Source organism: Staurois parvus, unplaced genomic scaffold (genome assembly GCF_062004578.1).
Source record: "Staurois parvus isolate SC_StPar_1 unplaced genomic scaffold, SC_StPar_1.0 ptg001085l, whole genome shotgun sequence".
Classification (NCBI taxonomy): Eukaryota; Metazoa; Chordata; class Amphibia; order Anura; family Ranidae; genus Staurois; species Staurois parvus.
This window is the reverse complement of record NW_028318881.1, coordinates 42,939-55,318: the sequence shown is the minus strand read 5'-3', so window position 1 is coordinate 55,318 and position 12,380 is coordinate 42,939.

Genomic DNA, 12,380 nt, shown 5'->3' with positions numbered 1-12,380 from the left:
CTCATGGGTCCCTGTACGGCCTCCCATTGCTGCTGTCTCCATCGCCACACTCTGCTGCCATGTGCCACTTTCAGGTCTCTTCACACTGCTGGTGTGTTTAATTTTTTGACATAGGGTGCAGGCAGATTACGGGCCTCACATAGCTGCTGCCAGGCCCCTAATCTGCCATGGGCCCCTATATACCGCCTCCTCATGCTGCTGCCAAGTCTAGAGTCTCTCATGGGTCCCTGTACGGCCTCCCATTGCTGCTGTCTCCATCGCCACACTCTGCTGCCATGTGCCACTTTCAGGTCTCTTCACACTGCTGGTGTGTTTAATTTTTTGACATAGGGTGCAGGCAGATTACGGGCCTCACATAGCTGCTGCCAGGCCCCTAATCTGCCATGGGCCCCTATATACCGCCTCCTCATGCTGCTGCCAAGTCCAGAGTCTCTCATGGGTCCCTGTACGGCCTCCCATTGCTGCTGTCTCCATCGCCACACTCTGCTGCCATGTGCCACTTTCAGGTCTCTTCACACTGCTGGTGTGTTTAATTTTTTGACATAGGGTGCAGGCAGATTACGGGCCTCACATAGCTGCTGCCAGGCCCCTAATCTGCCATGGGCCCCTATATACCGCCTCCTCATGCTGCTGCCAAGTCTAGAGTCTCTCATGGGTCCCTGTACGGCCTCCCATTGCTGCTGTCTCCATCGCCACACTCTGCTGCCATGTGCCACTTTCAGGTCTCTTCACACTGCTGGTGTGTTTAATTTTTTGACATAGGGTGCAGGCAGATTACGGGCCTCACATAGCTGCTGCCAGGCCCCTAATCTGCCATGGGCCCCTATATACCGCCTCCTCATGCTGCTGCCAAGTCCAGAGTCTCTCATGGGTCCCTGTACGGCCTCCCATTGCTGCTGTCTCCATCGCCACACTCTGCTGCCATGTGCCACTTTCAGGTCTCTTCACACTGCTGGTGTGTTTAATTTTTTGACATAGGGTGCAGGCAGATTACGGGCCTCACATAGCTGCTGCCAGGCCCCTAATCTGCCATGGGCCCCTATATACCGCCTCCTCATGCTGCTGCCAAGTCTAGAGTCTCTCATGGGTCCCTGTACGGCCTCCCATTGCTGCTGTCTCCATCGCCACACTCTGCTGCCATGTGCCACTTTCAGGTCTCTTCACACTGCTGGTGTGTTTAATTTTTTGACATAGGGTGCAGGCAGATTACGGGCCTCACATAGCTGCTGCCAGGCCCCTAATCTGCCATGGGCCCCTATATACCGCCTCCTCATGCTGCTGCCAAGTCCAGAGTCTCTCATGGGTCCCTGTACGGCCTCCCATTGCTGCTGTCTCCATCGCCACACTCTGCTGCCATGTGCCACTTTCAGGTCTCTTCACACTGCTGGTGTGTTTAATTTTTTGACATAGGGTGCAGGCAGATTACGGGCCTCACATAGCTGCTGCCAGGCCCCTAATCTGCCATGGGCCCCTATATACCGCCTCCTCATGCTGCTGCCAAGTCTAGAGTCTCTCATGGGTCCCTGTACGGCCTCCCATTGCTGCTGTCTCCATCGCCACACTCTGCTGCCATGTGCCACTTTCAGGTCTCTTCACACTGCTGGTGTGTTTAATTTTTTGACATAGGGTGCAGGCAGATTACGGGCCTCACATAGCTGCTGCCAGGCCCCTAATCTGCCATGGGCCCCTATATACCGCCTCCTCATGCTGCTGCCAAGTCCAGAGTCTCTCATGGGTCCCTGTACGGCCTCCCATTGCTGCTGTCTCCATCGCCACACTCTGCTGCCATGTGCCACTTTCAGGTCTCTTCACACTGCTGGTGTGTTTAATTTTTTGACATAGGGTGCAGGCAGATTACGGGCCTCACATAGCTGCTGCCAGGCCCCTAATCTGCCATGGGCCCCTATATACCGCCTCCTCATGCTGCTGCCAAGTCTAGAGTCTCTCATGGGTCCCTGTACGGCCTCCCATTGCTGCTGTCTCCATCGCCACACTCTGCTGCCATGTGCCACTTTCAGGTCTCTTCACACTGCTGGTGTGTTTAATTTTTTGACATAGGGTGCAGGCAGATTACGGGCCTCACATAGCTGCTGCCAGGCCCCTAATCTGCCATGGGCCCCTATATACCGCCTCCTCATGCTGCTGCCAAGTCTAGAGTCTCTCATGGGTCCCTGTACGGCCTCCCATTGCTGCTGTCTCCATCGCCACACTCTGCTGCCATGTGCCACTTTCAGGTCTCTTCACACTGCTGGTGTGTTTAATTTTTTGACATAGGGTGCAGGCAGATTACGGGCCTCACATAGCTGCTGCCAGGCCCCTAATCTGCCATGGGCCCCTATATACCGCCTCCTCATGCTGCTGCCAAGTCCAGAGTCTCTCATGGGTCCCTGTACGGCCTCCCATTGCTGCTGTCTCCATCGCCACACTCTGCTGCCATGTGCCACTTTCAGGTCTCTTCACACTGCTGGTGTGTTTAATTTTTTGACATAGGGTGCTGGCAGATTACGGGCCTCCCATTGCTGCTGCCAGACATGTAATCTGCCATGGGCCCCCGTACCGACTCCTCATGCTGTGACGTTGCAACAAGGTGTAATTCAACCCTACATATGTTAGACCGCCTTTACGAACAGCTAAAGGCCATCACAGATTTCCTGATGTTAAAAGCGGATAAAGGTACTCCCTGTGTAACTTAGATGTCAGCCATTGTCAGCTCATGTGTGACACCTGCGCTTGCTCAGGCCCTTTGAGGAGGCCACGCTATTCGTGAGTCGGCAGGACTATGGGATGAATGAGGTCAAATCGGCCATGGGCCCCCGTACCGCCTGTTCACGCTGATGCTGGTCCCACAGTGTGACCTGGGTCCCTGTACGGCCTCCCATTGCTTCCACTCTGCCATGTACCTCTTTGAAATCTCCTCACACTCCTGCGGTTGTCCATTTTGTCATAGGTTGCTGGCAGATTAGCGGCCTTCCATAGGTGCCGCCAGGCCCCATATCGACCATGGGCCCCCGTACCTCCTGGTCACGCTGCTGCTGAGCCCACAGTGTGACCTGGGTCCCTGTACGGCCTCCCATTGCTTCCACTCTGCCATGTGCCACTTTGAAATCTCCTCACACTCCTGCGGTTGTCCATTTTGTCATAGGTTGCTGGCAGATTACAGGCCTTCCATAGGTGCCACCAAGCCCCATATCGGCCATGGGCCCCCGTACCGCCTGGTCACGCTGCTGCTGGGCCCACAGTGTGACCTGGGTCCCTGTACCGCCTCCCATTGCTCCCACTCTGCCATGTGCCACTTTCAGGTCTCCTCACGCTCCTGCTGGTTTCCATTTTGTCATAGGTTGCTGTATGGCCTCCCATTGCTGCTGCCTCCACCGCCACACTGTGGCTCCAAACACTGGTTTTGGCCCCGTGACTGGCCAAAGGAGTGAAGTGTGCAGTGATTCTAAGATCGACGGCACTCATCTGCATGTCATACTGACAGACAGTATTATTTCTCTTCCCCAGCAGACTCCAAGGGCATTTAAATTAAAGGTACAGTGTTCTGCACTAATATTAAGTCTCTCTGAAGCCTAGAAACACCCTTTTTTAAGTTAAATTCACAGCGAATTTATTCGACTCGAATCGAATATTGTCCACGAATTCGCCGAATCAGTCGAATCGAATTTTTCATTTCTTCGCTCATCTCTAATCAGTGGTCACCAGCACAAAAGGGGTGTATTTTTCCAGTGGGGATACAGACAACAATAACACTTGACAGAGGATCTAGCCCTTTCACATTCTATCCAAAATGTTTAAAAAAAAATGTTTCCTATACATAAACTCTAAAGCCCATTTACTTTGTTTTTTAGTTTGTAGCACTAACTCCCATGGTAAGCTGCTAATAAAGTAGGATTTTTGACTTGCCTGCAAAATCCTTTTCTCGGTGTACCTCACAGGACACAGAAACTTAGTCTTTTACCTCTGGTTTATACTGCCACCTGCAGGACACTGGCAAGCAAGGCTGGAAGCACACTCCACTATAACCCCTCCCACTCAGGGGCATATAGTAGGGGATGATAGAGTATCCGCAGCCCAATGCAGCAGCTAGTGATGACAGCTTGTGCCAGGCACAGGAAGCAGAGCTGATCCTGCAGCCTATCAGCGTAGAGCTAGGAAGGCTACTTTTTCTGGGTCCAGCACAGGGGCGGACTGACAACTCATGGGGCCCACGGGCAATAGGGGATCATGGGGCACCTGTGTCCTTGCCCAAACTCAAAAAAGCCTATGAAAAAGGTACCAGGGGCATCTCATGGGGCCCCCTACTGACCCCGGGCCCTCGGGCAGTGCCCGAGTTTCCAAATGGTCAGTCTGCCCCTGGTCCAGTAACATGACCCAGGTCAGAGTTGTACAAGGGGTGGGGGGGGGGGGAAGAACTGTACTGGATGGGAAGGAGAGCTGTACTGGTGAGAAGGGAGGGGAAGGAGGCTCTACTGGGGAGAGCTATACTGATAGGAGAGAGGGATATTTTGGCTTTGGGAGGGAGGTCATTTTTTGTTGTATTCTGTCTGCTGACCTGTACATTACACTCTCTTGACCCTGCACTCTGTGTTACACACTCCAAACCCCTGCACCCTGTGCATTATGCACTCGTAACCCCTGTACTCTGTATGTTATGAACTTCTGACCCCTGCTCTCTGTGTCTTACACACTCCTGACCCCTGATCTCAGATGTTTATGCACTCCTGACCCCGGTTCTCAGACGTTTATGCACTTCTGACTCCTGCTCTCTGTATCTTACGCACTCCTGACCCCTGATCTCAGATGTTTATGCACTGCTGACAACTGTACTATGTATGTTATGCACTCCTGACCCCGTTCTCTGTATCTTACGCACTCCTGACCCCTGACCTCAGATGTTTATGCACTCCTGACCCCTGTACTCTGTATTTTATGCACTTCTGACCTCTGCTTTCTGTATCTTACGCACTCCTGACCCCTGATCTCAGACGTTTATGCACTCCTGACCCCTGGAATCTAGGACTATGTCACCCCATCTAGTACAGAGGTCCTCAGCATCTCAAAGTAAACACCATTCTCTAGAGCAGCGGTCTCCAAACTGCAACCTGGGGGCCAAATGTGGCCCCTTTGCTTGCCTTTATTTGGCCCTTGGGATATTATTCCTTCCACTGATATGAGACACTATTCCCCTCACTTACACTAATGATGGGGGCACTGACAACAATGATTAGCCATTATTTCATCTATTGACACCAATGATGGGCCAATATTCCTCCCACTGACACCAACGATGGGGGCACTTTTCCTCCCACTGACCCCAACTATGGGAGCACTATTCCTCCCATGGACACCAATGATGCACACTATGCACACTATTCCTTCCACTGATACCAATGATGGGGCACTATTCCTCCCACTGATACCAATGATGGGGCACTATTCCTCCAACTGACAGCAATGATGGGGCATGATTCCTCTCACTGACACCAATGATGGGGCACTATTCCTCCCACTGATACCAATGCTATGGCAATATACATTTCACTGACACCAATGATGGGGCAATATTCCTCTCATTGAAATCCAACAGTGGGGCATTATTCCTCCCACTGACACCAATGATGGCACAATATTCCTTCCACTTACATCAATGATGGGACACAATTCCTCCCATTAATACCAGTAATGGGGCACTATTCATCCTCCTACTAACCACAAGGTTGCTACGTAATTTTTTTACTCCCACTGACCACCAAGCTGGAGGTATTATCTACTTCCCTTGTCCCCAATCCAGCCCCTCTAAAGTCTGAAGGACAGTAAACCGGCTCCTAATTTAGAAGGTTTGGAGACCCCTACTCTAGAACAGTATTTCTCAACCTTTTTTCAGTCAAGGCACCCTTTAAAATTATGCACAATCTCAAGGCACCCCATTCTAAAATGTGAAAAACTAAACTAATAGTTTTACATAATGCAGCAGCATCCAAACATGTAGGACATGTTAGAGGTGACTTATTCTGCCAAAGCAAATACACCTTTGCACACTGATTCTGACTAGTATTCCAAGTTTTCACTTCTCCCTAATTTTTTCTTTCTCACTCAGCTAATGTGACCCCAATGGTGATGGAGGGGGGCAGGGGAAGAGTAAGCAAGGATGCTGTGCAGGTGCCCGACATCCTCCTTTGGTCCATCATTGATTGTTAGAACACCAATGGCTAGAAGGTTGTAATGGTGCACAATGAAAACGTGTCTTTGTGTAACTAAAAGACAGGCTTGATCCACCCGCTGGCTTGTATGCAGCTTTTGGGCAATTTTAAGGTATTTTGCCAAGGTACCACTGAAGAAACCCAGAGACACCCCAGGCTGCTCTAGAGTCAAGATATGGATGACTGAGGAAGTCCACTTTTCATACCTGGGAAAAACAGGGAGGTTTAATAGCTGTCTGTGACTCGGTCGATGTACCAACAGTACACAGTGAAACATTACCAGCAAGGGTTCCTCACCAACTACAGACCAAAGGGGGTGTAATAGCTGACTCTGATAATGTGGGGAGCTGGCAAGGTGTGCAGTGGGTGGGGATATCATCCATATGTGTTGCATCCAGAACAATCTGTGTGAAATACACATATGCAGAATGAAGTGTTGCAGCTTGATCAAGTAACCTGAAGATGTTTGTTCTAAGGACACTAGCAAAAACTGAAGGTATACTGAGAGTGGGAAGAGTTATACTGGGTTGCTCTTTACACCTTTGCTGAAAGTGTCCAATGATCCTGAAGGTGGTCCACTGGTATTAGACAAAACTCCTGCATTCTATGAATTATGATCAAGAAATGTTGGATTCTCCTATCCTCTCCAGTGATGATGCATACTGTAACTGGACCAACAGTACACAGCACACCAATGACTGAAGAATAGGCATTATTTAAAAAAATGTATGCCCTGCAGATGAGTATTGGTTAAACAGATTGAAGAGCAGTAAAAGAAATAGAATATTAGCTGTATCATGCAGAACCACAATCAAATTAATTATTGTGTTTGTTCTCTTTAAAGCCAGTGAAAGACCTTGTCTGAAACACACTTAAATGCACTAGGTGAGTGAAGAATGATACTGTCAATAATAGCAATACACAACAATAAATGGAATAAACAGTCTTAGACAGAAGAGAAGGGGTGCAGATGACTATGGGGCCTAACTATCCCTTTTTAAACCTAACTTACAACTGGCTAGTGGATGGCTATTTCTAGGATGACTGAAGATGGAAAGATGAGGAAAAAAAACCCTTTAAAATGGAGCTCCACTGGCAGCAGCAAGGTCCTACAGAAGTAATAAACAGGTTCAGTGCACATAAGGTTGGCCAAAGGCCTCTCGATAATCAGATGTCTGTCGGATGTCTTCCTGACACTAGTCATAGCCTAATAACTGCATCAGCAGGACCAATGGAGATAGTAAAGATGCAACATCTACCGCATACTGCCACCAACAGTACTAGCCCTGTGCTCAACCCTGTCATTTATTGTAAACACAGAAGTCAGCTCTCTACTGGCTTCTGTGTTTTCAATAAGTGTCAGTGCCACTCTCGTGGGCTCATACAAAGCACTCCCTGCCGTGAGGTATTGGGGGAGCTCTGTACTTGCAAGGGGTTGAGGGAAGAGCTCTGTGCTATGGTTGGGGAGTTGGGAGAAGAGTTTTGTAGTTTCCAGTTCCAGCAGAGGTAGTGCGTCCGTGAACTGTCAGTGGTTTCAAACATGCTTGTAACAAACATACATAGATCTATACTCAGACAAAAAAAGTTAACAAAAAAAAAAAATACAAATATTGTATATGTATAAGAAAAAGGCAGACTCGATAAACCACTTAGTTTTTTATCTGCCATCACTCTATGTTTCTACCCTTTTGCATGTTTTTTGTGTGCTTTGATTTCACCATTCATGTTTTTGATCACAGAAACTTGATAAGTACCATACTGCAGAGCTTTGTAGGAAAAAAAATATTATCTGAGTTTATTTTTGTATTACAGTTGTCTTTATTTTTCCTTAGCCATATTTACATGCTGACCAGTAAAAGTGATGGTGACTAGAGTTGCCATTTCATCCCTTTCAAACCGAACACATATTAATTACACAGGTTCTGTGGCTGATTAAGGTGGTAATTAAACTCACTTAGTGCCTTATCTGACTTAAATTAGCCTCAGAACCTCAGTAATTAATGTGTTTGGGTTTAAAGGGATGAGGCGGCAACACTAGTTGGGACACAAAGTGTAACACTGCCACAGATGCCTGAGTAGCCGTGTCAGATTTTTTTTTTTTTTAACTAGTCTGCACTAAAAAGTTCTCCTTCAACAATCCAAGGTACCTTGCTGGCATCTTCAGTCTGGGTTCTTCCAGATGCCGGGATCCAACTGTTTTCATTGGCTGGCACAGGATGACATCACTCTTGTGCATGTGTCTAGAGCTCAGTCATCCCGACACACAAGATCTGTGCTGGAATGTAAATTGAGCTGCTCATGCACAGCTCAGTGTACATTCTAGAGAAGACTGAAAGCAGGCAGGTAGATCTATATTATTACAATAGAGACGTTGCAAGTCTTGCCTGATATAAAGAGCCTGCCTGCCTGCCTGCAGTTTTTTTAATTTAAAGTGGTATTATTTTACTTATTTATTACAGGTACTTATATAGTGCTGTCAAATTATACAGCACTTGTACATTCACATAAGTCCCTGCCCTTAAGGAGCTTACAACCCAAGGTTCCTATCTCACATACATACACATACTAGGGCCAGTTTAGACAGGAGCCAATTAACCTACCAGTGTGTTTTTGGAGTCTGAAAGGAAACCAGAGTAGACAGGAGCTAATTTAGACAGGAGCCAATTAACCTACCAATGTGTTTTTGGAGTGTGAAAGGAAACCAGAGTACCCAGAGGAAACCCACACAGGCACAAGGAGAATTGTGCCTAGTGCTGCTAGGCAAAAGTGCTAACCAGAGGAAACCCACGCAGGCACAAAGAGAATTCTAAAATAAATTGAATAACTCTAACTATGGTGAAATAAAACAACAAATTGCAATTAAATGCTGTAGCCACTAGTGCACACAACCCATGCCTCAGTGAGGCAAATTATACAATCATAATGTGAAGTGCAAAAATGCTGTGCTACATGAAACAATGGCACAATCCATAATATAACCAAAAAACAAAGTGAAAAAAAAAAAAATATATATATATATATATATATATATATATATATATATATGAAGAACAAATAGTAGAAAAATATTAATATTGAAATATATATATATATATATATAAAACAAAAACCACACAAAAAATAAATAAAAAATAAATACTATTTTTAAGTATGAATCAAACAAAAGTCATTAAAAAAATCAAGTTCAATCAAGTGTTCATTCAGTGAACCCTCCTTTGGATAACAAAAACATATGTGCATCTGTCATCAATTCCCATGCAAAGACATCCTCCACCATATATCTGCTCACCTCACGCAGTGTGACCTCACATTATACAATGTTACAGTCTAACTGCACTTTTGGTCCCATATGGACTCAGAAGATCAGCTTGCTGAATGAAGACTCCAAAGTAAGCTCCCTCCTGATAAGCGTCTTTGTATCAGCCATATTCCTCATTAAAAAGAACTCAACATAGTGCTTTATCCTTTTAAACTTTTATTCATCAACTAAAACATAAGAAATACACTCACGTTCCGGAGGTGTATTTCGCATCAGGTATGATGAAGATCCAGTGATGTACTGATTAAACACAAGATGGCAGTATCATCCACCTCCCAGTAACGCCCCCTTTTATAGAAAACAGAACCAAGTATAATTTTGTGCTGTTAGGTCATTTCCATGGAATTTGTTAATGATAGCCAGAAAAGCAGTGAAATAGATCCCCTTCAGCCTGCAACAATAGCCACCCCCCCTACACACACACACACACACACACACCAACAATAGATCTCCCCAGCAACAATTGATCTTCCACCAGCAACAGTAGATTGATCCAGCGACAACAGACCCTCTGCAACAAAACACCCCCCAGCAACTACAGATCAACCCCAAGGAACAATAGACCCCCATCAGCATTATTACACCTTCCAGAAGCTAGAAATAATAGACCCCTCCCTCAACAGTAGATCCCTCCCAGCAACATTACCCCCCAGCAACAATGACCCCCCCCCCCCCCCGCAACAATGGTCCCCTCCCTCAACAATAGATGCCCTCCAGTGATAATATATCCCCAAGCAGCCAGTGTCAATGGACCTTCCAGGACACCCCAGCACCCACTGCCATTACATACATTCAGTGCTGAAGGTGCGGTCCCTCACGTTCCCACTATAAAAAAGCCCTGAGCATGACAGTCAGCTATCTAGCATTTTCACTAATAGCAGGCAATGTATTTTTCTTTTTCTAGTACAGGCACGCATTCAGCAAAAATTCAGCCAAAAACAACAAGATAAAAAAAAGCCCATTAAAGATAAAATTACAAAACTAGTTTTTGATTTTTGTGTGGTGCTAAATGTCCTCATTCTGAAGGTTAACATCATTCAATGTACTTCCTCTGAGCCCAGGTCATGGTGGATCCGACCCAGCCTGTGAGTGGACAGTGAATGCAACAGTAGCACGGTAATGAGCCCATCTCTCCATCCAATGGTGTATTTAGGTTTCGTGCTGCTCTAGGCAACACAAAAATCTGCACCCCCTGCAGAAAGAGCCTGACATTGACCAAGAATACCCCTGCCTCCTACCCGAAAGAGCCTTCCACTACCACAGCCCCCCATACACCAACCACCATCCCCCATGAGAGAGAAAGACATTCACCTTCACAGCTTCGGACATCCCAAGGAACGAGAGTTGGGCTGTGCATACACCGTCATGAAACCCGCAGCCTCTCTCAGAACCCACCAGGTCCCCATGCCACGTGTGTCCCTTCTTCTGTCACTTCGTCCAAGGGGCAGTGCTGCCCCCATGAAAAATGCTGCCCTAGGCAAATGCCTTGTTTGCCTTGTGGTAAATACACCCCTGTCTCCATCACTCTCTCCTCCTATCAACACACCTCTTGTCAGCATATGCACAGATTGGCTCCTTGTGCTGCTTCTTCCTCTCACACTCCAGCCCTGCTTTATAGAACACTGGAAGAGTTTGATACCAGGTCAGAGTCAGGTACTTACACTGCTTGCATTAAAAAACAAAATTGAAGGGTATTTCAGGATTTTGTTCACATCAGTTGCGGTGTGGGAATGTGTGTGGTATAGTATGTTTTGCTGTACTGCATGAATACGCACTGCCTTCTGCAGATGTGCGGGGGGATCGATTCTTAAAGGCACCCCAACAAATCTAGCAAATGCAGGTGGGTTTACGGCCACCAAAGCACATAGTACCCTAGTACCAGGGGGTTTGGTGCAGTGCAATTTTAAAAAAATTGTGCCTGCCCCATTGGTGCCCAAAACACAACTCATTAGAACATGCATAAAAAACATGCATGTTGTGGTATGAATGAACCCTCAATGATTACAGGGTTGCATTCCTTTGTGTCTTTTATAGAGGCCTAATCTTGGCATGATTTGTCATTTGACTTGCCTGATTTAGGGTGTATTTAGCATAATTAAAAATATTTTCTTAGTCACTGTCCAATAGGTTTCCACACACTAGCAAGCAAAACTCAAACACTTATTCCTAGGCAGTATAAATACTTTAAAGGTTTGTACAAGCATGCAAGAGACATACATTTACAATTATATTTACATGGTGGTTTCACTGTGCAGGTTTGATATTTTACATGCAGATGAAACTAGGCTTTAAACCATTCCTTGAAATTATTTTCTGTACAAACATACTTGTTCTAGGTCAGCAATTTATAAAGTAAAGCTATTTGTTCAGTATGATAGCCTGTCAACTAGCATTTTTCATTGCAAAACTGCAAAAATTTGCAACACCACTTATAACCACAAGATGGCGAGGAATTGTAACAGATTTGCACTGGGTAGGTTACACTAGGGCAGGGGTTCTTAAAGTGTATTTCCACTTTTGCAGTCTAATTTCAAAAACTCCAACTATATGCTTGTTATGTGTTCCCATACACCAAAACCTAAAAATAATGTCAAAATTGACTTTTTACCTTTGCTAGCTGTTTCTTTGGAAGAGGTTTATATATAGGATTCTATGGGCTGCTTGAAATTGGTCAGAATAGAGCTTGCAATGGCAACTAAGGGACAGACTGAAGGACAGTTTTTTTAAGTGCATTAACCTGCCATGCTTTATCCAAGCCTTGAGATATTTAACCCTTTGTTAGTTTAGCCAATTTAAATTTTTTTTTATTTATGGTATGTAAATGGAAATATGTAACAAAGTAATAAAATAGGTGTTATCTC